The following is a 27,272-nucleotide window of genomic DNA, read 5'->3' as shown; positions in this document are numbered from 1 at the left end:
CATACCAGTGAGTATATTAGGATTAGCATGATGCAGTTTTATTATATATCTTATGTTTTTATATTATATTAGTTGTCTCACCTCTATTAAGGCTTAGGAAGTGTCCTGATTTTATATATGCTCAGAGTCTTGTAACTTATCTAACAGCATATGCATTAATTTTTGGGTTGTACAATTTGCACCTTCTATGATGGTTGTTGCCATGGCTTAGCCCATTTTTATTTATGTAGTTTGCACAATTTATACAATTTATCATGGTTTATTTGCACTGCTCTCTTGTAATCCTTTATTATGAAGTATATTGCATATAGTCCCTGTCCCTTTAAGAATGGCAGCCTTCAACTGACTTCACATCTTGTGTAAATAGCCGAAAATATTCCTCCTCCGTCAGCTTGACAAAAGAGCGTGCCTGTGACGAGACCTACAGTACGCATGCTCGTGAAATGCATTACACCAACGTGAGCTCCAGCCCTCACTTCTTCACCCATGTCAAGGCTCACTTGCTTTGTTCTTACATTTCTAGTCATACAGGTGTCCCGGAGGCTGCTTTAGGACATTTGGGGGAGGACCAACGCCATCAGGTGTGGAGCCAGGATCCTGGCTGGTGAGTATATATGATTTCTTATTATACATTAACTTCTTGTGGTTTTTTACCCCCTCCCCTCCTAGCTCATGCACAGTTCATTTTCATTCTGTTTTTTTCATATGAATCCCCATCAACTGTTCGAAATTCGGTCCTCATTCCCAACATGCAGGATAAGGCACTTTCAGCTATGGTCCGGAAATTGCATGTCGTTGCCGACACACTAATGAGAAAAACGAATGATCCAACTAGAGATGAGCGAATCGAACTTGGCGAAGTGGAATTCGTTTCGAATATTAGGAAAATATTAGAATCGAAAAATTAGAATCAAAATTTTTCCTAAAATGGCGGCGACATGTGCGGCGATGGAGCGGGGATGTCTGGGAAGGCGCGCAGACAAGGCGCGCTGACCCATAATGCATTCATTCATGACATGTGATCGCATTAGCCAATCAGCAGCCAGCCAGCACTGTGTAATGGTCAAGCTATAAATGGCGGCCATTTTAGAATTCTCCATTTGCCTCCAGTCATTCAAGAGAGGCAGAGCTGTCTGTATTGAGGGAGAGAGTTAGGGCCACAGAATCGTTACTCAGGGACAGACACAGAATCGTTACTCAGGGACAGACACAGAATCATTACTCAGGGACAGACACAGAATCGTTACTCAGGGACAGACACAGAATCGTTGAATTAAAGAGTATGTCAGACAACATGCAGAGGAGTGGCAGAGGAGGCAATATTTTAGGAGCGAGCAGACATGGCAGCAGAGGAAGGGGTCAAGGCAGCACTAGTCGCAGCCAGAGGCCATTGCTCCCGGTGTCATCCAGCGGTCGTGTCTCCACCGACAACCCTGCCGTCATCGATTGGTTGGCTCAGTCGTCTTCCTCTTCCCAGGTCACCTCTGACACCTACAGCCAACGGTCGGTGGGTACGTCAGACACAACCGTTAGTTGGCATGGCCCGGGAGCAAGCCCACTGAAATCACGTGTCCTCGACCTGCCCCTGTCCTTTGGTGTTCCCTCACCAAGCGAAGTATCGCATGCTGTGGGCTCAGCCCCACTGTACAGTGAGGAAGAGCTAACAGAGGGCGGTCAGGAACGGGGGGGAGACATCCGCCTCTTCAGCAGCCAGGCAAAGAAGTAGTGGCGAGGAGAGTGGCTCGGTAGCCGGTCTAGAGACAGGTCTGTCTCCTGACCCACACGCAGCCGAGGGGGCTAGTAGTGAGGCGGAGACCCTAATTGATGATGATGAGGCTGATCGCACTTGGCAGCCTCGTCGTCATCAGGCTATTGCTTCCGCATCATCAGGAGAAGAGGGTGGCAGCTTGGCAGCGAGCAAAACAGTCGGTGGGTTGCCCAGAAGGCAGCAGGGTCGCAGCAGTGTCAGTGGAGGCAAACGGCCACGGAGTAGAGCACCAGCTCCACTGCAGCCTACCACCACGGCCAGTAGTGGTGCCGGTGTGCACGGAGGAAGTAGCAGTCAGCCAGTGAGGAGTATCGGGGGCAATGTTTCCTACTCGGCGGTGTGGCAATTTTTCGTCAAGCCGCCCGAGGAAGTAAACGTAGCCGTATGTCGACTATGTGGCCAGAAAGTCAAGCGTGGCCAGGGGGCCCATGTTGGGACTACAGCGTTGCGGCAGCATATGCAGCGTCGCCATTTGGTGGCCTGGGAAAACCGTGATAAAGATACGGCGGTTCTGCCTGCCCCAGCCCCCGCTCCATCACCCGCTCCGTTACTTGCTCCGTCACCCGACGTCAATCACCCTCTATCAGCCAGTCAAGGCTCCAACACCTCTGCTGAGGGGAGTTGTCGCTCGTTGGCATCTTCCGCTCGTTCAGATGCTCCTTCTCCCGCTACTCCTCTTCACGGATTCCGTCAGCAGTCTTTCTTGGAATCCGTTTCCAAGAGACAACAGTTTGCGAGCACGCACCCGACGGTGCAAAAGCTGAACGTCCTCCTGTCCAAGTTGCTGGTGCTGCAGTCCCTCCCTTTCCAAGTGGTGGACTCAGCACCTTTCCGAGAAATGATGGCTTGTGCCGCGCCACGGTGGAGAGTGCCAAGCCGCCATTTCTTCGCCAAAAAGGCAGTGCCAGCCCTGCATTCACATGTAGAAGAGATGGTGGGCCAGTCTTTGAGCATGTCGGTCTCTGCCAAAGTGCACGGCAGCGCCGACGTGTGGAGCTGTAACTACGGTCAGGGACAGTACATGTCATTTACGGCCCACTGGGTGAACGTGGTGCCGTCACAGCCGCACCAGCAACTTGGACAGGTCACGCCGCTTTTGCCTCCACGTTTGCACGTCCTTGGTCCACAAAAGATGTCCGCCTCTACCACCTCTTCTTCCGCCGTGTCCTCAGCCGCCACCCCCGTGCCAAGTCCCATTACCCGACCGGCATATCACATGTGCAGGGCGCAACAGTGTCACGCTGTGCTGCACCTGGTATGCCTTGGCGAACGTAGTCACACAGGGGAGGAACTTCTGAGTGTAATGAACAGAGAAAATCGACAGATGGCTGTCTCCGCGCAAACTGAAAATCGGAACCATGTTGACCGACAACGGAAAGAACATGGTGTCTGCTCTGCGTCAAAGAAGGTTGTGCCATGCGCCATGCATGGCTCACGTGTTCAATCTGGTTGTCAAGCGGTTCCTAAAATCCACCATCCCACTGCAAGACATCCTTAAATTGTCACGTAAACTTTGCATGCATTTCAGCCATTCCTACACCGCAAAGCACACCCTCCTTGAGCTGCAGCGGCAGAACGGAATTCCACAGCATCGCCTGATCTGCGACGTTGCAACAAGGTGGAATTCAACCCTACACATATTAGACCGCCTTTACGAACAGCGAAAGGCCATCACCGATTTCCTGATGTTACAAGCGGATAAAGGTACTCCCCTGTGTAACTTCGATGTCAGCCATTGGTAGCTCATGCGTGACACCTGCCGCTTGCTCAGGCCCTTTGAGGAGGCCACGCTATTCGTGAGTCGGCAGGACTATGGGATGAACGACGTCATTCCTCTGTTGCACGTCCTGGAACAAATGCTGTTAATAATGGCTGGTCAGGGTGCGGTAGACGTGGCGCACAGATCTCAACGCCACATGACCCCTGTGGGGGCAGGACAGGAAGAAGAGGAGGAGGTAGAGGAGGACATTTGTGCTCAGGAATTATTGAGTGAAATGGGTGGTTTTTCCACTCAGCGGACAGGAGAGGAGGAGCAGGAGCATCTGGTAGAGGAGGAGGAGGAGGAGACAGAGGACCCAGACGCACCGTGGCAGTATGCTGTGGAGATGGAGGCAGGGAGTCCCTCGCATTCCTTGGCACAAATGGCCCATAGCATGCTCGGTTGCTTGCGTAGCGACAGCCGAATAATAACCATCAGACAGAGGGATGACTTTTGGCTGTCCACCTTGTTGGACCCATGCTACCGTTCAAAAATGGTGGCCTTTTTCACACCTGCTGAGAGGGAGGCCAAAATAACGTACTATAAAAACCACCTATGTAGTCAGTTGGTCTCTGCCTTTCTGCGCCAACATCCATCCTCAGACACTGTGGGCCCTGTGCGCTCGCGTTCCGCTGCCATGGCAGCAGGGGAGGGGTGGGGTGGTAGGAGCAGTGGCAGCTCCACCAGCAGCGGCTGCCTCAGTCTGCAGTCGATGATGAGTAGCTTTCTTCACCAGCACAGTGAGGAAACTACTAACCAGCCGCAGCAGCATCAGGTGGACCTGGAGCAGGACCTCAAACAACAGGCTTGGGCCTACTTGGACAGCACCCTGCCAACCGAGGTAGACAATCCCCTTGACTACTGGGCAACGAAACTTGACCTTTGGCCCCAACTAGCTGAATTTGCCCTTGAAAGGCTGTCATGCCCGGCCAGTAGCGTGGCATCGGAGCGCGTGTTTAGTGCGGCAGGAGGTATTGTAACTCCGCGGAGGACACGACTGTCCACCCAAAGTGTGGAGAGACTCACGTTTGAGAAAATGAATCAGGCGTGGATTAGTCTGGATTTCAAACCACCAGTTCCTGACACAACTGACTAAATCCGCCATGAATCATGCCCCAAACATGTGCCACTTTCAGGTCTCCTCACACTGCTGGTGTGTTCCATTTTGTCATAGGGTGCTGGCAGATTACGGGCCTCCCATTGCTGCTGCCAGGCCCCTAATCTGCCATGGGCCCCTGTACCGCCTCCTCATGCTGCTGCCAGGTCCAGAGTCTCTCATGGGTCCCTGTACGACCTCCCATTGCTGCTGTCTCCATCGCCACACTCTGCCATGTGCCACTTTCAGGTCTCCTCACACTGCTGGTGGGTTCCATTTTTGTCATAGGGTGCTGTATGGCCTCCCATTGCTGCTGCCTCCACCGCCGCACTGTGGCTCCACACTCTGGTTTTGGCCCCGTGACTGCCCAAATGAGTGAAGTGTGCGGTGATTCTAAGATCGACGGCACTCATCTGCATGTCATACTGACTGACAGTATTATTTCTCTTCCCCAGCAGACTCCAAGGGCATTTAAATTAAAGGTACAGTGTTCTGCACTAATATAAAGGCTCTCTGAAGCCTAGAAACACCCTTTTATAAGTTAAAATCGCAGCGAATATATTCGCATCGAATTGAATTTATTCCTCAAATTCGCCGAATCAGCCGAATCGAATTTTTGAATACTTCGCTCATCTCTAGATCCAACCATCAACATGAATGTTAATTTGCTTTTCAGCTCATCTGTGGCCTGCTTAAAGCCCATCTTCCCTACATCAAAGCACCACAATTTAAAAAACACAACCCAATTCATTTTTAATAATCAATATATATTCAGGCCTCCATTTTATTTTATTGAGATGTCACAATCTGATCTCATTGCTGTGATAACACCCAGAGTGCAGACCGCTTCAGGGGAGCAGGGTCCTGCTACTAGATGTAAGATGCTTCCTGTAACAATAATCCTCAGCCTTACTGTCCTAGCCACATCCATGCCCATGGATGACCCAGAGGTTGGATAGAAGCAGTGGGTGGTCCTGGTGGCTTGCTCCAATGGCTGCTACAGCTACAGACATCACTGCCAAGCTTATCAAATCAAGTAGATCATGGTGATGATGTATGATGATATTGCAGTTAATGAAGAGAATCCAACCAAGGGAATCATTAAAAATGGGCCCAACAGTACACATGTGTATTTGAGAGTGCTTAAGACTACACAAGAGAGGCGATGCAGAGGCGGTGAAGGGAAAACTAAAAAAAAAGGATCTGGGAAGGTGATAAAGATATGGTCGTTAGGTCCACTCTTAATCAGCCTCATTGATCATGGAGCTCCGGGTCTGCTATCCTTTCCAAGTGATGACCTCCACATCGAAGAACTGAACAAACCAGTCAAATATATGTATGATAACAAGATGTACAAAAAAATGATTGTTCAATACATCGAGACCTGTGAATCTGGCTCCATGAAAATCATCTACCCAACATTGAAGTTTATGCTACCATAGCCGCCAACCCTCATGAGTCCTCTTACACTGAGAAGCAAGACCGATACCTCGGTGATCTTTACAGCATCAGCGGGATGGAAGACTACACAGTTTTACTGGTCAAGGCACACACTAATACCTGTCATGTGATGCAGTATTGGAACTGGACCATTTCAAGAGGAAGGCGAGCCAGTTCCAGGGTAGCGCTAAATCAGTGGCTTCTTACAAAACCCTGGAGCCGGTACACAATATGGACCTGATCCCTAGCCCAACAGAACCCATGGCCATACTAAAAGAAGAAATTCCTGGCCATCAACAATTTGATTTTAATTCTATTGATTCTATTTGTTTCTTATCCCTTATAATTATTTCTGTAATGTTTTACATAAAAGATATGCCTAGCTACACTTAGTGCTGGTTGTCACACACAGTAGACGCGATAGATTGCCGACTTGCAGAGGACTCCACACAGATTTACTATTAAAACAGCGTCTGAAAAGAAAGCGCCCACGGCAGACAGCTAAATTCTGTCCTGCACATGCGCATTTATATCCGTGCATACATGCTGGAGAAGAATCTAGTTCTTGACTGTCATGTATTCCTTTAAACAAGATTACATTTCAAAAAATTAAATGGGTAAAATATTTTTTAAAGTGAAGTCCCAATATTTGTGAAAGCAAATTTCAATGTGAACATGCTTCTACAGTGATTTTTCGTTGTGTTAGACGTGCTTCCAGGACGTCTGCTCTCTTAGATGGATTCCTGTATTGTACCTAGTTAGTAAATTCGCTTTTGCGTCAACTTGTTAGATGCTTTCTTTAGTAAAATGTCTGCTGTCTAAAAGTAGATGGACTCTAATGAAAAAGTAGACATTAGCCCACGGAAATGTTCCTAGGCGCCGTCTAGATACATTAGTAAATCAGGGCCTCAGCATCCAATCACCTCACCTTTCATAATGTCACAATATATATTCTCTCTCTCATGCAGATCAACTATGTTTAACACAACCAAAATGAGAGCTAAAAAATAGGCTGCTATCCAAATTAAAAAAGGTTATTTGCAAAATTACCTACTCAGGGATTGTAAAATGCAGATTTACTAGTGGGAGCCCAATTATTTGTGGCTCTCACATGACATGAATTCACTTTATATATCTATCCCTCACCAATTTGGCCTTAAGGCATTACAATATTTCCCATTATTAGACCCCAAACAAGCTACCGTCATCATAGAAGTTACACAAGTCTGCTTAATCCATAATTATTTTAGTTATAATGGTGAATTCTATATACAAATCCAAGGCACAGCTATGGGAACCAATTTTGCTCCCTTGTATAAAAAAATTGGGCGATGGGCCTCTGGAAAGAAAAAACTACATATGGAAAAAAACTTTTGCTGCTAATTTTTTTGGGAGATATATTGATGACATTCTTGTCATCTGGGATGGCACAGCTACATTAATAAACCTATTTGTGGAGCATTGCAACAGCAACCCTCATGACCTTTGCTTGGCATATGTTTATGACCCCAATAGTTTGGCCTTCCTAGATCGATCTTGAAGTTAGTCACAATAGTGGGGTAATACAGGCCAGAAACTTCACAAAGCCCACATTGGGCAATTCCTATATACGACAGCTGCCATTTCCCCAAATGGATTAACATCCCTAAAAAAGGGACAGTTCTGTTGGTTGTACATTGAAGGAAGCATAGCCCTAACAAAAAAAATAAAAAAAAAAAACAAGTTTTCAGATGAGGGTTAGCCAACTGAACCAATAGAAAAAGTCTACAAACTGATAATTAAACCGTAAACCTGAAAAGAAAAAAATACCAAGAACAGCGACCATTCTACTTGTTTCATTACTACATTTCACAATCAGCATGTTAAGATGGAAAGGGTACTAAGCATTGGAATATCCTACTAGAAGATCTACACCTTAAGACCCCACTCCCTAATAAAGTCACCTACCGGAGGGATCCAAACCTTAAAAACCAAATAAATAGCCCGCTAATCTTCCTCCCACTGTGTCCAACTCAGTCCACTTGCCTTATCCCCCTTACCGGCATGTATCAATACCGTAAGGCTCTGTGCAAGACCTGTTCCTTTGTCACCCATGGACAGAGGAATTTACTATAAAAAAAATGGTAAGACCTCCAAATTAGACACTCTATAATTGCTTCTCTGATTTTATCTAGTATACCGCTTATCTTGCCCATACACTAAATTTTATGTTGGCCGAACTATACGCCATTGACGGCTAATAGAGGAGGGGAAAGACAAGACAGTGTTCCTGTACACTTTGCAGAATATCACCACAAATCAACCATCGGACATCAAGTCTGGGTGTTAGATCACATCCCCAAAACATTGCCAGAGGCTGAGCGATTCCATAGGTTGTGTGTCAGAGAATCCTTTTGGATTTACTCCCTGCATACTCGCTCTTCAAGGGGTTTGAATGAAGAATTGGAAATTTCCACCATCATGTAGTTTGATATATATTTTAACCTACTGTACATAAAATTTATTTTTTCCATTTACATGAAAATTGAATTTAGAAATTTCTGGGAAAATGGTCCAATTGGGGTGACTTTTTCCCTCGACATACCAGTGAGTATATTAGGATTAGCAGGATACAGTTTTATTATATCTTATGTTTTTATATTATATTAGTTGTCTCACCTCTATTAAGGCTTAGGAAGTGTCCTGATTTTATATATGCTCAGATTCTTGTAACTTATCTCACAGCATATGCATTTATTTTTGGGTTGTACAATTTACACCTTCTATGATGGTTGTTGCCATGGCTTAGCCCACTTTTATTTATGTAATTTGCACAATTTATACAATTTATCATGGTTTATTTGCACTGCTCTCTTGTAATCCTTTATTATGAAGTATATTGCATATAGTCCCTGTGCCTTTAAGAATGGCAGCCTTCAACTCTTCACATCTTGTGTAAATAGCCGAAAATATTCCTCCTCCATCAGCTTGACAAAAGAGCGTGCCTGTGACGAGACCTACAGTACACATGCTCGTGAAATGCATTGCGACGCTTTGATGTCATTACACCAATGTGAGCTCCAGCCCTCGCTTCCGGGCACCACCATCTTGCCAGATCAGCCTGGAATAGTGATAGGGAGGATCTGGTTACTACACATTGTGATGACAGGACCTTCACACTGAGGCAGTATATTGTAGTTGAAGCTGCATGATTTCCAAGTATAATATTGATCACTTTAGATAACTCAATGTCCTTACACTGAAGGGGGTCAGTTAAAAGAACCAATATAACTTGTTTTTCATAGATATGGTGGCTACGGCCAACAACCAAGCCTCCTTCACCCATGTCAAGGCTCACTTGCTTTGTTCTTACATTTCTAGTCATACTGGTGTCCCGGAGGCTGGTTTAGGACATTTGGGGGAGGACCAACGCCATCAGGTGTAGAGCCAGGATCCTGGCTGGTGAGTATATATGATTTATTATACATTAACTTCTTGTGGTTTTTCACCCCCTCCCCTCCTAGCTCATGCACAGTTCATTTTCAGGGTTTTTTTTCATATGAATCCCCCATCAACTGTTCAAAATTTGGTCCCTATTCCCAACATGCAGGATAAGGCACTTTCAGCTATGGCCTGAAAATTGCATGTCGTTGCAGACACACTAATGATGCAAAAAACAAAAAATGATCCAACTATCAACATGAAATGTTAATTTTCTTTTCACCTCATCTGTGGCCTGCTTAAAGCGCATCTTCCCTGCATCAAAGCACCACAATTAAAAAACACAACCCAATATCTATCCAGGCCTCCATTTTTATTTTATTTTGTTGAGATGTCACAATCTGATCTCATTGCTGTGAGAACACCCAGAGTGCAGACCGCTGCAGGGGAGCAGGGTCCTGCTACTAGATGTAAGATGCTTCCTGTAACAATAATCCTCAGCCTTACTGTCCTAGCCATATCCATGCCCATGGATGACCCAGAGGTTGGATAGAAGCAGGGGGTGGTCCTGGTGGCTTGCTCCAATGGCTGCTACAACTACAGACATCACTGCCAAGCTTATCAAATCATCAAGTAGATCATCCCTGATGAGCAGATCATGGTGATGTATGACGATATTGCAGATAATGAAGAGAATCCAACCAAGGGAATCATTAAAAATGGGCCCAACATTATACATGTGTATGTGAGAGTGCTTAAGGTATACACAAAAGAGGCGGTGAAGGAAAAAAAAAAAAAAAGGATCTGGGAAGGTGATAAAGATATGGTCGTTAGGTCCACTCTCAATCAGCCTCATTGATCATGCAGCTCCGGGTCTGCTATCCTTTCCAAGTGATGACCTCCACATCGAAGAACTGAACAAACCAGTCAAATATATGTAAGACAACAAGATGTACAAAAAAAGAGATTGTTCAAAACATCGAGACCTGTGAATCTGGCTCCATGAAAATCATCTACCAAACATTGAAGTTTATGCTACCATAGCCGCCAACCCTCATGAGTCCTCTTACAATGAGAAGCAAGACAGATACCTCAGTGATCTTTACAGTGTCAGCAGGATGGAAGACTATACAGTTTTACTGGTCAAGGCACACACTAATACCAGTCATGTGATGCAGTATTGGAACTGGACCATTTCAAGAGGAAGGCGAGCCAGTTCCAGGGTAGCGCTAAATCAGTGACTTCTTGCAAAACCCTGGAGTCGGTACACAATATGGACCTGATCCCTGGCCCAACAGAGCCCATGGCCATCCTAAAAGAAGAAATTCCTGGCCATCAAATAATTTGTTTTTAATTCTAGTGATTCTATTTTTGTTTCTTATCCCTTATAATTATTTCTGTAATTGTTTTACATAAAAGATATGCCTAGCTACACTTAGTGCTGATTGTCACACACAGTAGACATGATCGATTGCAGACTTGCAGAGGATTCCACACAGAGACTTACTATTAAAACAGCGTCTGAAAAGAATGCGCCCACGGCAGACAGCTAACTTGTGTCCTGCACATGCGCATTTATATCCGTGCATACATGCTAGAGAAGCGTCTAGTTCTTGACTGTTAGACATGCTTCTAGCACATCTGCTCTCTTAGATGGATTCCTGTATTGTGCCTAGTTAGTAAATTTGCTTTCACGTCTACTTGTGTGACGCTTTTAGTGTCTTTGCCGTCTAAAAGTAGGACGGACTAATGAAGTAGACATTAGCCCACGGAAATGTACCTAGGCGCCGTCTAGATACATTAGTAAATAAGGGCCTCAGCATCCATCAATCACCTTTCATAATGTCACAATATATATTCACTCACTCTCACGCAGATCAACTATGTTTAAAAACACAACCAAAAGGCAAGCTAAATGCAGCTATCCAATTAAAAAGGTTATTTACAAAATTATCTACTCAGGGATTGTAAAATGCAGATGTAGACCCCAAACAAGCTACCGTCATCATAGAAGTTACACAAGTCTGCTTCTGCTTAACCCATAATTATTGTAGTTCTAATGGTGAATTCTATAGACAAATCTAAGGCACAGCTTTGGGAACCAGTTTTGCTCCCTTGTATGAAAACTGGGCGATGGGCCTCTGGAAAGAAAAACCATATAATGGAAAAACAGCTTTGCTGAAATTTTTTTTTTGGAGATATATCGATGACATTCTTGTCATCTGGGATGGCACAGCTACATTAATAAACCTATTTGTGGAACATTGCAACAGCGACCCTCATGACCTTTGCTTCACATATATGTTTCTGACCCCAATAGTTTGGCCTTTCTAGATCGATCTTGAAGTTAGTCACAATAGTGGGGTAATACAGGCCAGAAACTTCAAAGCCCACAGTGGGCAATTCCTATATACACTATGACAGCTTCCATTTCCTCAAATGGATTAACATCCCTAAAAAGGGACAGTTCTGTTGTACATTGAACAAAGCATAGCCCTAACAAAAAAAAAAAACAAACAAAAAAAAAAACACACGGTTTCAGATGAGGGTTAGCCAACTGAATCAATAGGGAAAAAAAAGCCTACAATTGATATTTAAACCGTAAACCTGAAAAGAAAAAATACCAAGAACAGCGACCATTCTACTTGTTTCATTACCACATTTCACAATCACCATGTTAAGATGGAAAGGGTACTAAGCATTGGAATATCCTACTAGAATATCTACAGCTTAAGACCCCGCTCCCTAATAAAACAAAGTCACCTACCGGAGGGCTCCAGACCTTAACAAAAAAAAAAAAAAATAGTCCACAGTAAACTTCCTCCCACTGTGTCCAACTCAGTCCACTTGCCTTATCCCCCTTACCGGCATGTATCAATACCGTAAGGCTCTGTGCAAGACCTGTTCCTTTGTCACCCATGGACAGAAGAATTTACTATAAAAAAAAAATGGTAAGACCTCCAAATTTGACAATTTCTATAATTGCTCCTCTGATTTTATCTAGTATACTGCCTATCTTGCCCATGCGCTAAATTTTATGTGGGCCGAACCATACGCTATGGACGGCTAATAGAGGAGGGGAAAGACAAGACAACCAGTGCTCACGTATACTTTGCAGAATATCACCACAAATCAACCATTGGACTTCAAGTCTGGGTGTTAGATCACATCCCCAAAACATTGCCAGAGGCTGAGCAATTCCATAGGTTGTGTGTCAGAGAAACCTTTTGGATTTACTCCCTGCATACTCTCTCACCAAGAGGTTTGAATGAAGAATTGGAAATTTCCACCATCATGTAGTTTAATATATTTTTACCTACTATACATAAATTTTTTTGCCATTTACATGAAAATTGAATTTGGAAATTTCTGGGAAAATATGGGGGTGGATGGTCCAATTGGGGTGACTTCCTCGACATACCAGTGAGTATATTAGGATTAGCAGGATACAGTTTAATTATCTTATGTTTTTATATTATATTAGTTGTCACCTCTATTAAGGCTTAGGAAGTGTCCTGATTTTATATATGCTCAGAGTCTCGTAACTTATCTAACAGCATATGCATTTATTTTTGGGTTGTACAAGTTACACCTTCTATGATGGTTGTTGCCATGGCTTAGCCCATTTTTACTTATGTAATTTGCACAATTTATACAATTTATCATGGTTTATTTGCACTGCTCTCTTGTAATCCTTTATTATGAAGTATATTGCATATAGTCCCTGTGCCTTTAAGAATGGCAGCCTTCACATCTTGTGTCAATAGCCGAAAATATTCCTCCTCCGTCAGCTTGACAAAGGAGCGTGCCTGTGACGAGACCTACAGTACACATGCTCGTGAAACGCATAACGACGCTCTGATGTCATTACACCAATGTGAGCTCCAGCCCTCACTTCTGGGCACCACCATCTTGCCGGATCAGCCTGGAATAGTGATAGGGAGGATCTGGTTACTACACATTGTGATGACAGGACCTTCACACTGAGGCGGTTTATCCCCAATGGACTAGATGCCATATTTCACCTGCTTTCCTGTAAGTGGTTTTTAATTGTGTACAATAAATGTTTGTTTCATCTACACTTAGATGCGCTCTCTTCTTTGGTTTATTGTAGTTGAAGCTGCATGATTTCCAAGTATAATATAGATCACTTTAGATAACTCAATGTCCTTACACTGAAGGGGGTCAGTTAAAGAACCAATATAACTTGTTTTTCATAGATATGGCGGCTATGGCCAACAACCAAGCCTCCTTCACCCATGTCAAGGCTCACTTGCTTTGTTCTTACATTTCTAGTCATACAGGTGTCCCGGTGGCTGGTTTAGGACATTTGGGGGAGGACCAAACACCATCAGGTGTGGAGCCAAGATCCCCGCTGGTGAGTATATGATTTATTATACATTAACTTGTGGGTTTTCACCCCCTCCTAGCTCATGCACAGTTCATTTTCAGTGTGCTTTTTTCATATGAATCCCCATCAACTGTTCGAAATTTGGTCCCGATACCCAACATGCAGGATAAGGCACTTTCAGCTATGGTCCGAAAAATACACACACACACACACACACACGCGATGCGAAAAATGAATGATCCAACTATCAATATGAATGTTAATTTGCTTTTCACCTCATCTGTGGCCTGCTTAAAGCACATCTTCCCTGCATCAAAGCACCTCAATTAAAAACAAAATTACCCACTCAGTTGGGCTCCCACTGGTAAATACATAAATCCTGCATTTTACAATCCCTATTTGTGGGTCTCACTTGACATGAATTCACTTTGTCTATCCCTCACCAATTTGGCCTTAAGGCATTACAATATTTCCCATTATTAGACCCCAAACAAGCTACCGTCATCATAGAAGTTACACAAGTCTGCTTAACCCATAATTATTTTAGTTATAATGGTGAATTCTATATACAAATCCAAGGCACAGCTATGGGAGCCAATTTTGCTCCCTTGTATGCAAACTGGGCTATGGGCCTCTGGAAAGAAACTATATATGGAAAAACAGGTTGGCTGCAAATTTCTTTTGGGAGATATATAGATGACATTCTTGTCATCTGGGATGGTGCAGCTACATTAATAAACCTATTTGTAGAGCATTGCAAAGGCAACCCTCATGACCTTTGCTTCACATATGTTTCTGCCCCCAATAGTTTGGCCTTTCTAGATCGATCTTGAAGTTAGTCACAATAGTGGGGTAATACAGGCCAGAAACTTCACAAAGCCCACAGTGGGCATTCCTATATACACTATGACAGCTGCCATTTCCTCAAATGGTTTAACATCCCTAAAAAGGGACAGTTCTGTTGGTTGTACATTGATTACATTGAATAAAGCATAACCCTAACAAAAAAAAAAACAACACATGTTTTCAGATGAGTGTTAGCCAACTGAATCAATAGAAAAAAAGCCTACAATTGATATTTAAACAGTAAACCTGAAAAGAAAAAAAAACACCAAGAACAGCGACCATTCTACTTGTTTCATTACCACATTTAACAATCACCATGTTAAGATGGAAAGGGTACTAAGCATTGGAATATCCTACTAGAAGATCTACACCTTAAGACCCCACTCCCTAATAAACAAAGTCACCTACCGGAGGGCTCCAAATCTTAACAAAAAAAAAATAGTCCATAGTAAACTTCCTCCCACTGTGTCCAACTCAGTCCACTTGCCTTATCCCCCTTACCGGCATGTATCAATACCATAAGGCTCTGTGCAAGACCTGTTGCTTTGTCACCCATGGACAGAAGAATTTACTATAAAAAAAAAAAATAAATAAAAAGGTAAGACCTCCAAATTTGACAATTTCTAGAATTGCTCATCTGATTTTATCTAGTATACTGCCTATCTTGCCCATGCGCTAAATTTTATGTTGGCCGAACCATACGCTATGGGCGGCTAATAGAGGAGGAGGGGAAAGACAAGACAACCAGTGTTCCCGTACACTTTGCAGAATATCATCACCAATCAACCATTGGACTTCAAGTCTGGGTGTTAGATCACATCCCCAAAACATTGCCAGAGGCTGAGCAATTCCATAGGTTGTGTGTCAGAGAAACCTTTTGGATTTACTCCATGCATACTCTCTCACCGAGAGGTTTGAATGAAGAATTGGACATTTCCACCATCATGTAGTTTAATATATTTTTACCTACTTTACATATACATTTTTTTTCCATTTACATGAAAATTGAATTTAGAAATTTCTGGGAAAATATGGGGGCGGATGGTCCAATTGGGGTGACTTTTCCTCGACATACCAGTGAGTATATTAGGATTAGCAGGATATAGTTTTATTATATCTTAGGTTATATTTTATTAGTTGTCTCACCTCTATTAAGGCTTAGGAAGTGTCCTGATTTTATATATGCTCAGAGTCTCGTAATTTAACAGCATATGCATTTATTTTTGGGTTGTACAATTTACACCTTCTATGATGGTTGTTGCCATAGCTTAGCCCAATTTTATGTAATTTGCACAATTTATCATGGTTTATTTGCACTGCTCTCTTGTAATCCTTTATTATGAAGTATATTGCATATAGTCCCTGTCCCTTTAAGAATGGCAGCCTTCAACTGACTTCACATCTTGTGTAAATAGCCAAAAATATTCCTCCTCTGTCAGCTTGACAAAAGAGCGTGCCTGTGACGAGACCTACAGTACACATGCTCGTGAAACGCATAACTACGCTCTGATGTCATTACACCAATGTGAGCTCCAGCCCTCACTTCCGGGCACCACCATCTTGCCGGATCAGCCTGGAATAGTGATCTGGAGGATCTGGTTACTACACATTGTGATGACAGGACCATCACACTGAGGCGGTTTATCCCCAATGGACTAGATGCCATATTTCACCTGCTTTCCTGTAAGTGGTTTTTAATTGTGTACAATAAATGTTTGTTTCATCTACACTTAGATGCGCTCTCTTATTTGGTTTGTTGTAGTTGAAGCTGCATGATTTCCAAGTATAATATTGATCACTTTAGATAACTCAATGTCCTTACACTGAAGGGGGTCAGTTAAAGAACCAATATAACTTGTTTTTCATAGATATGGCGGCTATGGCCAACAACCAAGCCTCCTTCACCCATGTCAAGGCTCACTTGCTTTGTTCTTACATTTCTAGTCATACTGGTGTCCCGGAGGCTGGTTTAGGACATTTGGGGGAGGACCAACACCATCAGGTGTGGATCCAGGATCCCCACTGGTGAGTCTGTAGGATTTCTTACTATACATTAACTTCTTGTGGTTTTTCACCCCCTCCCCTCCTAGCTCATGCACAGTTTATTTTCAGTCTGTTTTTTCATATGAATACCCATCAACTGTTCGAAATTCGGTCCCGATTCCCAACATGCAGGATAAGGCACTTTCAGCTATGGTCCAAAAATTACATGTCGTTGCCGACACACTGATGTGAAAAACGAATGATCCAACTATCAACATGAATGTTAATTTGCTTTTCAGCTCATCTGTGGCCTGCTTAAAGCCCATCTTCCCTGCATCAAAGCACCACAATTAAAAAAAAAAAAAACACAACCCAATATCTATCCAGGCCTCCATTTTTATTTTATTTTGTTGAGATGTCACAATCTGATCTCATTGCTGTGATAACACCCAGAGTGCAGACCGCTGCAGGGGAGCAGGGTCCTGTTACTAAATGTAAGATGCTTTCAGTAACAATAATCCTCAGCCTTACTGTCCTAGCCACATCCATGCCCATGGATGACCCAGAGGTTGGATAGAAGCAGTGGGTGGTCCTGGTGGCTTGCTCCAATGGCTGCTACAGCTACAGACATCAGTGCCAAGCTTATCAAATCAAGTAGATCATGGTGATTATGTATGATGATATTGCAGATAATGAAGAGAATCCAACCAAAGGAATCATTAAAAATGAGCCCAACAGTATACATGTGTATGTGAGAGTGCTTAAGGACTACACAAAAGGCGATGCAGAGGCGGTGAAGGGAAAAAAGGATCTGGGAAGGTGATAAAGATATGGTTGTTAGGTCCACTCTTAATCAGCCTCATTGATCATGGAGCTCCGGATCTGCTATCCTTTCCAAGTGATGACCTCCACATCGAAGAACTGAACAAGCCAGTCAAATATATGTATGATAACAAGATGTACAAAAAGATTGTTCTATACATAGAGACCTGTGAATCTGGCTCCATGAAAATCATCTACCCAACATTGAAGTTTATGCTACCATAGCCGCCAACCCTCATGAGTCCTCTTACACTGAGAAGCAAGACCGATACCTCAGTGATCTTTACAGGTCAGCTGGATGGAAGACTACACAGTTTTACTGGTCAAGGCACACACTAATACCAGTCATGTGATGCAGTATTGGAACTGGACCATTTCAAGAGGAAGGCAAACCAGTTCCAGGGTAGCGCTAAATCAGTGGCTTCTTGCAAAACCCTGGAGCCGGTACACAATATGGACCTTATCCCTGGCCCAGCAGAGCCCATGGCCACCCTAAAGAAGAAGTTCCTGGCCATTAACAATTTGATTTTAATTCTAGTGATTCTATTTTTGTTTCTTATCCCTTATAATTATTTCTGTAATTGTTTTACATAAAAGATATGCCTAGCTACACTTAGTGCTGGTTGTCACACACCGTAGACACGATCGATTGCAGACGACTCCACACAGCGTTACTATTAAAACAGCATCTGAAAAGAAAGCGCCCACGGCAGACTAAATTGTGTCCTGCACATGCTCATTTATATCCGTGCATACATGCTGGAGAAGCATCTAGTTCTTGACTGTCATGTAATCCTTTAAAAAGCTATTTACCCATTTAATTTTTTTTGAAATGTAATATATTTGTTTAAAATTAAGTCCCAATACTTGTGAAAGCAAATTTCAATGTGAACATGTTTCTGCAGTGATTTTTCGTTGTGTTAGACGTGCTTCTAGCACATCTGCTTTCTTAGATGGATTCCTGCATGGTGCTTAGTTTGTAAATTCGCTTTCACGTCTACTTGTTAGACGCTTTCTTTAGTAAAATGTCTTTGCTGTCTAAAAGTAGACGGACTCTAATGAAAAGTAGACATTAGCCCACGGAAATGTACCTAGGCGCCGTCTAGATACATTAGTAAATCAGGGCCTCAGCATCCAATCACCTCACCTTTCATTATGTCACAATATATATTCTCTCTCATGCAGATCAACTATGTTTAACACAACCAAAAAGGTGAGCTAAAAAGGCTGCTATCTAATTAAAAAGGAGGTTATTTGCAAAATTACCCACTCAGTTGGGCTCCCACTGGTAAATACATAAATCCTGCATTTTACAATCCCTATTCGTGGGTCTCACTTGACATGAATTCACTTTGTCTATCCCTCACCAATTTGGCCTTAAGGCATTACAATATTTCCCATTATTAGACCCCAGACAAGCTACCGTCATCATAGAAGTTACACAAGTCTGCTTAATCCATAATTATTTTAGTTATAATGGGGAATTCTATATACAAATCCAAGGCACAGCTATGGGAGCCAATTTTGCTCCCTTGTATGAAAACTGGGCGATGGGCCTCTGGAAAGAAAAACTATATATGGAAAAACAGGTTGGCTGCAAATTGTTTTTGGGAGATATATAGATGACATTCTTGTCATCTGGGATGGTGCAGCTACATTAATAAACCTATTTGTGGAGCATTGCAACAGCAACCCTCATGACCTTTGCTTCACATATGTTTCTTACCCCAATAGTTTGGCCTTTCTAGATCGATCTTGAAGTTAGTCACAATAGTGGGGTAATACAGGCCAGAAACTTCAAAGCCCACAGTGGGCATTCCTATATACACTATGACAGCTTCCATTTCCTCAAATGGATTAACATCCCTAAAAAGGGACAGTTCTGTTGGTTGTCATTGATTACATTGAACAAAGCATAGCCCTAACAAAAAGACAAGTTTTCAGATGAGGGTTAGCCAACTGAACGAATAGAAAAAGTCAACTGATATTTAAACAGTAAACCTGAAAAAAAAAAAAAAAATATTAACAGCAGCAACCATTCTACTTGTTTCATTACCACATTTCACAATCAGCATGTTAAGATGGAAAGGGTACTATCCAAACATTGGAATATCCTACTAGAAGATATACACCTTAAAACCCTACTCCCTAATAAAGTCACCTACCAGAGGGCTCCAAACCTTAAAAAAAAAAAAAGAAAAGAAAAAAAGATAGCCCCCTACTCTACCACTGTGTCCAACTCTCAGTCCACTTGCCTTATCCCCCTTACAGGCATGTATCAATACCGTAAGACTGTGCAAGACCTGTTCCTTTGTCACCCATGGACAGAAGAATTTACTATAAAAAAAAAATGGTAAGACCTCTAAAATTTGACAATTTCTATAATTGCACCTCTGATTTTATTTAGTATACTGCCTATCTTGCCCATGCATTAAATTTTATGTGGGCCGAACCGTACACAATGGACGGCTAATAGGAGGTGAATTCTATATACAAATCCAAGGCACAGCTATGGGAACCAGTTTTGCTCCCTTGTATGAAAACTGGGCGATGGGCCTCTGGAAAGAAACTATATATGGAAAAAACAGCTTGGCTGCAAATTTTTTTGGGGAGATATATAGATGACTGTCATCTGGGATGGCACAGCTACATTAATAAACCTATTTGTGGAACATTGCAACAGCAACCCTCATGACCTTTGCTTCACATATGTTTCTGACCTCAAAAACGTTTGGCCTTCTGTAAGGGACCGCCCGGCGGTACTACTAGCACTCCACTGAATAGGCGTCCCCAGCGCACGGAGTCTAAGTCCCAGGGTGCTTGTTCACCAGGGCCCCTGATGGTGGGGATGGACTTGGAGCTCCCTGAGACCAGGTCGTGACTACCGGGTGCGTCCGTCAGTGGTAGTAGTATGCGCAAGGGGCTCCCACGGGGAAGAGTCTGATGTGAGGAGGTCAGAAGACCCCACTGCACGGGATGGATGGATGGATGAGCAGGGTCAGACGGGCCGGGTCGGTAACAGAGAGGGCGGCAAGGTACAAGGCAGCGGGCATAGAATGGTCGGGTCACACGCCAGGTCAGCAACAGCAGGTCAAATCCAATAGGGGGCATTCAGGAGAGAGGTCAGGCAAAGCAAGGGTCAGAACAGGCGAAAACAGCAAGGTCAGGTTCAATCCGGGTCAATAACTTACAAGGTACAGGTTCACAGGATTCAGAATGCAGGAAAGACCAGAAGGCACTGAATGACAGCTCAGGGTCGTTTAAATATCCCGCCCTGCGCTGCCATTGGTGCCCAGCGGGCGGCCGCGGCTTCTACTGCGCATGCGAACTCGAACGCCGCGGCCGGCCCGGAACCAGTGCTCGAGTCCCTGCGCCGGGCGGCATACTGCGCCTGCGCCGGGACCAACGCGGCGGGGATCGAGGGGATCCCTGACACCTTCCTAGATCTTGAAGTTAGTCACAATAGTGGGGTAATACAGGCCAGAAACTTCACAAAGCCCACATTGGGCAATTCCTATATACATGACGACAGCTGCCATTTCCCCAAATGGATTAACATCTTTTAAAAAAAAAAAAAAAAAAAAAAAAAAAAAAAAAAGGACAATTTTGTTGGTTATACATTGATTACATTGAACACAGCATAGTCCTAAAAAAAAAAAAAAACAAGTGTTCAGCTGAGGGTTAGCCAACTGAACCAATAGAAAAAGTCTACAACCGATATTTACACCGTAAACCTGAAAGGAAAAAAATTCCAAGAACAGCGACCATTCTACTTGTTTCATTACCACATTTCACAATCAGCATGTACAGATGGAAAGGATACTATCCAAACATTGGAATATCATATTAGAAGTTGCACAAATTACAACACTACTCCCTAATAAACCTAAAGTCACCTACCGGAGGGCTCCAAACCTTAAATAAAATAGCCCCCTAATCTTTCTCCCACTGTGTCCAACTCTGTCCATTTGCCTTATCCCCCTTACAGGCATGTATCAATGCCGTAAGGCTCTGTGCAAGACCTGTTCCTTTGTCACCCATGGACAGAAGAATTTACTATATAAAAATGGTAAGACCTCCAAATTTGACAATTTCTATAATTGCTTCTCTGATTTTATCTAGTATACTGCCTATCTTGCCCATGCACTCAGTTTTATCTGGGCCGAACCATACGTCATGGACGACTAATAGAGGAGGGGAAAGACAAGACAAACAGTGTTCCCGTACCCTTTGCAGAATATCATCACAAATCAACCATTGGACTTAAAGTCTGGGTGTTAGATCACATCCCCAAAACATTGCCAGAAGCGGAGCAATTCCATAGGTTGTGTCAGAGAAACCTTTTGGATTTACTCCCTGCATACTCTCTCACCAAGAGGTTTGAATGAAGAAATGGAAATTTCCACCATCATGTAGTTTGATACATATTTCAACCTATTATACACAAATTTATATTTCCATTTACATGAAAATTCAATTTTTTAGAAATTTCTGGGAAAATATGGGGGTGGCTGGTCCAATTGGGGCTACTTTTTTCCTCTACATACCAGTGAGTATATTAGGATTAGCAGGATACAGTTTTATTATATCTTATGTTTTTATATTATATTAGTTGTCTCACCTCTATTAAGGCTTAGGAAGTGTCCTGATTTTATACAGTCATGGCCGAAATTGTTGGCACCCTTGATATTTCTCCAGGAAATCATGTATTTCTCACGAAACGTATTGCATTAACACATGTTTTGCTATACACATGTTTATTCCCTTTGTGTGTATTGGGACAAAACAAAAAAAGGGAGGAAAGAAAGCAAATTCGACATAATGTCACACAAACCTCCAAAAATGGGCTGGACAAAAGTATTGGCACCCTTTCACAACTGCGGATAAATAAGAATGTTACAAGCATGTGATGCTCCTGTAAACTCACCTGGGGCAAGTAACAGGTGTGGGCAATATAGAAATCACACCTGAAAGCAGATAAAAAGGAGAGACGTTCACTTAACCTTTGCATTGTGTGTCTGTCTGTGCCACACTAAGCATGGACAACAGAAAGAGGAGACGAGAACTGTCTGAGGACCTGAGAACCAAAATTGTGGCAAAATATCAACAATCTCAAGGTTACAAGTCCATCTCCAGAGAACTAGATTTGCCTTTGTCCACAGTGCGCAACATTATCAAGAAGTTTGCAACCCATGGCACTGTAGCTAATCTCCCTGGTCGTGGACGGATGAGGAAAATTGATGAAAGATTGCAACGCAGAATAGTCCGGATGGTGGATAAGCAGCCCCAAACATGTTCCAAAGACATTCAAGCTGTCCTGCAGGCTCAGGGAGCATCAGTGTCAGCGCGAACTATCCGTCGACATTTAAATGAAATGAAACGCTATGGCAGGAGACCCAGGAGGACCCCACTGCTGACACAGAGACATAAAAAAGCAAGACTACAGTTTGCCAAAATGTACTTGAGTAAGCCAAAAGCCTTCTGGGAAAACGTCTTGTGGACAGATGAGACCAAGATAGAGCTTTTCGGTAAAGCACATCATTCTACTGTTTACCGAAAACGGAATGAGGCCTACAAAGAACAAAACACAGTACCTACGGTAAAATATGGTGGAGGTTCAATGATGTTTTGGGGTTGTTTTGCTGCCTCTGGCACTGGGTGCCTTGACTGTGTGCAAGGCATCATGAAATCTGAGGATTACCAAAGGATTTTGGGTCGCACTGTAGGGCCCAGTGTCAGAAAGCTGGGTTTGCGTCCAAGATCCTGGGTCTTCCAGCAGGACAATGACCCCAAACATACGTCAAAAAGCACTCAGAAATGGATGGCAAAGAAGCGCTGGAGAGTTCTGAAGTGGCCAGCAATGAGCCCAGATCTAAATCCCATTGAACACCTGTGGAGAGATCTTAAAATTGCTGTTGGGAAAAGGTGTCCTTCCAATAAGAGAGACCTGGAGCTGTTTGCAAAGGAAGAGTGGTCCAAAATTCCGGGTGAGAGGTGTCAGAAGCTTATTGATGGTTATAGGAAGCGACTGATTTCAGTTATGTTTTCCAAAGGGTGTGCAACCAAATATTAAGTTAAGGGTGCCAATACTTTTGTCCAGCCCATTTTTGGGGTTTTGTGTGACATTATGTCATATTTGCTTTTCTGCCTCTGTTTTATATTTGTTCCAATACATACAAAGGGAATAAACATGTGTATAGCAAAACATGTGTTAATGCAATACCTTTTTTGTGTGAAATACTTGATTTTCAGGAAAAATATCAAGGGTGCCAACAATTTCGGCCATGACTGTATATGCTCAGAGTCTCGTAACTTATCTAACAGCATATGCATTTATTTTTGGGTTGTACAATTTACACCTTCTATGATGGTTGTTGCCATGGCTTAGCCCATTTGTATTATGTAATTTGCACAATTTATACAATTTATCATGGTTTATTTGCACTGCTCTCTTGTAATCCTTTATTATGAAGTATATTGCATATAGTCTCTGTCCCTTTAAGAATGACAGCCTTCAACTGACTTCACATCTTGTGTAAATAGCCAAAAATATTCCTCCATCAGCTTGAGAAAAGAGCGTGCCTGTGACGAGACCTACAGTACGTATGCTCGTGAAACGCATGACGCTCTGATGTCATTACACCAATGTGAGCTCCAGCCCTCACTTCCGGGCACCACCATCTTGCCAGATCAGCCTGGAATAGTGATAGGAAGGATCACATTGTGATGACAGGACCACCACACTGAGGCGGTTTATCCCCGATGGACTAGATGCCATATTTCACCTACTTTCCTGCAAGTGGTTTTTAATTGTGTACAATAAATGTTTGTTTAATCTACACTTAGATGCTCTCTCTTTGGTTTATTGTAGTTGAAGCTGCATGATTTCCAAGTATAATATAGATCACTTTAGAGAACTCAATGTCCTTACACTGAAGGGGGTCAGTTAAAGAACCAATATAACGTGTTTTTCATAGATATGGCGGCTATGGCCAACAACCAAGCCTCCTTCACCCATGTCAAGGCTCACTTGCTTTGTTCTTACATTTCTAGTCATACTGGTGTCCCGGTGGCTGGTTTAGGACATTTGGGGGAGGACCAACACCATCAGGTGTGGAGCCAGGATCCCCGCTGGTGAGTATATGATTTATTATACATTAACTTGTGGTTTTTCACCCCCTCCCCTCCTAGCTCATGCACAGTTCATTTTCAGTCTGTTTTTTTCATATGAATCCTCATCAACTGTTCGAAATTTGGTCCCGATACCCAACATGCAGGATAAGACACTTTCAGCTATGGTCCGAAAAATGCATGTCGTTGCCGACACACTAATGATGCGAAAAACGAATGATCCAACTATCAACATGAATGTTAATTGGCTTTTCACCTCATCTGTGGCCTGCTTAAAGCGCATCTTCCCTGCATCAAAGCACCACAATTAAAACACAACCCAATTCATTTTTAATACTCAATATCTATCCAGGCCTCCATTTTTATTTTATTTTGTTGAGATGTCACAATCTGATGTCATTGCTGTGATAACACCCAGAGTGCAGACCGCTGCAGGGGAGCAGGTTCCTGTTACTAAATGTAAGATGCGTCCAGTAACAATAATCCTCAGCCTTACTGTCCTAGCCACATCCATGCCCATGGATGACCCAGAGGTTGGATAGAAGCAGTGGGTGGTCCTGGTGGCTTGCTCCAATGGCTGATACAACTACACAGACATCAGTGCCGAGCTTATCAAATCATCAAGTAGATCATGGTGATGATGTATGATGATATTGCAGATAAGAGAATCCAACCAAGGGAATCATTAAAAATGAGCCCAACAGTATACATGTGTATGTGAGAGTGCTTAACCACTTCCTGTCCGGACACTTTTACCCCCTTCCTGTCCAAGGCAATTTTCAGCGCTATCACACTTTGAATGACAATTGCGCGGTCATGCAATACTGTACCCATATGAATTTTTTACCTTTTTTTTGAGACAGAAAGTTTTATTTTGGTGGCATTTATTCACCGCTGGGATTTTTATTTTTTTTACTATGTAAATGAAAAAAAGTCCAAAGATTTTGCAAAACTGTTTTTTTTAATAAAATTTTGCAAATAAATATTTCATCATAAATCTTGGCCAAAATTTATTCCGTTATTTTTTTAGTAAAAAAAAAAAATCCAAATTAGTTTAGAACCAAAAATTATAATTTAAAAACTTTTAAATTTTTTATATTTTTTTTTTTACATACTGTCACCCTTGCAGTACAGTGTCACCATGGTGACACTGTACTACTTGTGGGGGGGTAATTATTATTTTTTTTTTTTTTACACTGATTGCTTTTACACCCATATAGGATGTAAAAGCAATCATTTCTCTCTCTGTCTGCATTCTTGCAGTCATTGAGAAGTACTGAGTGAACTGTGATTGGTCACAGCTTGTCACATGATACAAGGCTGTTGTGAATAGCCTTGTACCATGTGACCTCTGATCATTCACAGATTTCACACGTAGTAAGCAATGATGCCACAAGTGACATCTTGCTTACTACTTTGCATGTGATCACTGATTGGCCAATCAGTGATCACATGATCGTGACCTCGTACAGAGGTCCCGTCCGACAATCGGTGTTTCACTGGAGGACACAGCGGGCACCGGCTCCCAGGGAGCGCGTAGAACTAGAAAAGGAGGGGGTCATTTAGGGACGGCAACCCGCCCCTGGACTGCCACCGCCCTGCCATTTATAAACAGCAGGCGGACGGCAAGAGGTTAAGGACTACACGAGAGGCGATGCAGAGGCGGTGAAGGGAAAAAAAAAAGGATCTGGGAAAGTGATAAAGATATGGTCGTTAGGTCCACTCTCTTGATCAGCCTCATTGATCATGGAGCTCCAGGTCTGCTATCCTTTCCAAGTGATGACCTTCACATCGAAGAACTGAACAAGCCAGTTAAATATATGTACGATAACAAGACGTACAAAAATAGATTGTTCAATACATTGAGACCTGTGAATCTGGCTCCATGAAAATCATCTACCCAACATTGACGTTTATGCTACCATAGCCGCCAACCCTCATGAGTCCTCTTACACTGAGAAGCAATTCCAATACCTCAGTGATCTTTACAGTGTCACCTGGATGGAAGACTACACAGTTTTACTGGTCAAGGCACACACTAATACCAGTCATGTGATGCAGTATTGGAACTGGACCATTTCAAGGAGGAAGGCGAGCCAGTTCCAGGGTAGCGCTAAATCAGTGGCTTCTTACAAAACCCTGGAGCCGGTAAACAATATGGACCTTATCCCTGGCCCAGCAGAGCCCATGGCCACCCTAAAGAAGAAATTCCTGGCCAACAATTAATTTGATTTTAATTCTAGTGATTCTATTTTTGTTTCTTATCCCTTATGATTATTTCTGTAATTGTTTTACAGAAAAGATATGCCTAGCTACACTTAGTGCTGGTTGTCACACACCGTAGACGCGATCGATTGCCGACTTGCAGAGGACTCCACACAGAGATTTACTATTAAAAAACAGCGTCTGAAAAGAAGCGTCCACGGCAGACAGCTAAATTGTGTCCTGCACATGCACATTTATATCCGTGCATACATGCTGGAGAAGCGTCTAGTTCTTGACTCATGTATTCATTTAAAAAATATTTTTTACCCATTTAATTTTTTTTTAAATGTAATATATTGTTTAAAGTAAAGTCCAAATATTTGTGAACGCAAATTTCAATGTGAACATGCTTCTGCAGTGATTTTTTGTTTGTTCGACGTGCTTCTAGGAT

At 42.9% G+C, this 27,272-nt stretch overlaps 4 pseudogenes; 3 read left to right on the top strand and 1 right to left on the bottom strand.

Moving 5' to 3' along the window:
* Window positions 1-27,272, bottom strand: part of LOC149443936 (legumain-like) — a 348,726-nt pseudogene that overhangs the window by 130,343 nt on the left and 191,111 nt on the right.
* On the top strand, window positions 5,505-6,409 carry LOC149443939 (legumain pseudogene; annotated as a pseudogene).
* On the top strand, window positions 9,875-10,837 carry LOC149443938 (legumain pseudogene; annotated as a pseudogene).
* On the top strand, window positions 17,163-18,079 carry LOC149443937 (legumain pseudogene; annotated as a pseudogene).

This window comes from Staurois parvus, unplaced genomic scaffold, assembly GCF_062004578.1.
Source record: "Staurois parvus isolate SC_StPar_1 unplaced genomic scaffold, SC_StPar_1.0 ptg000822l, whole genome shotgun sequence".
Lineage (NCBI taxonomy): Eukaryota > Metazoa > Chordata > Amphibia > Anura > Ranidae > Staurois > Staurois parvus.
This window is presented reverse-complemented; position numbering and strand designations above follow the sequence as displayed.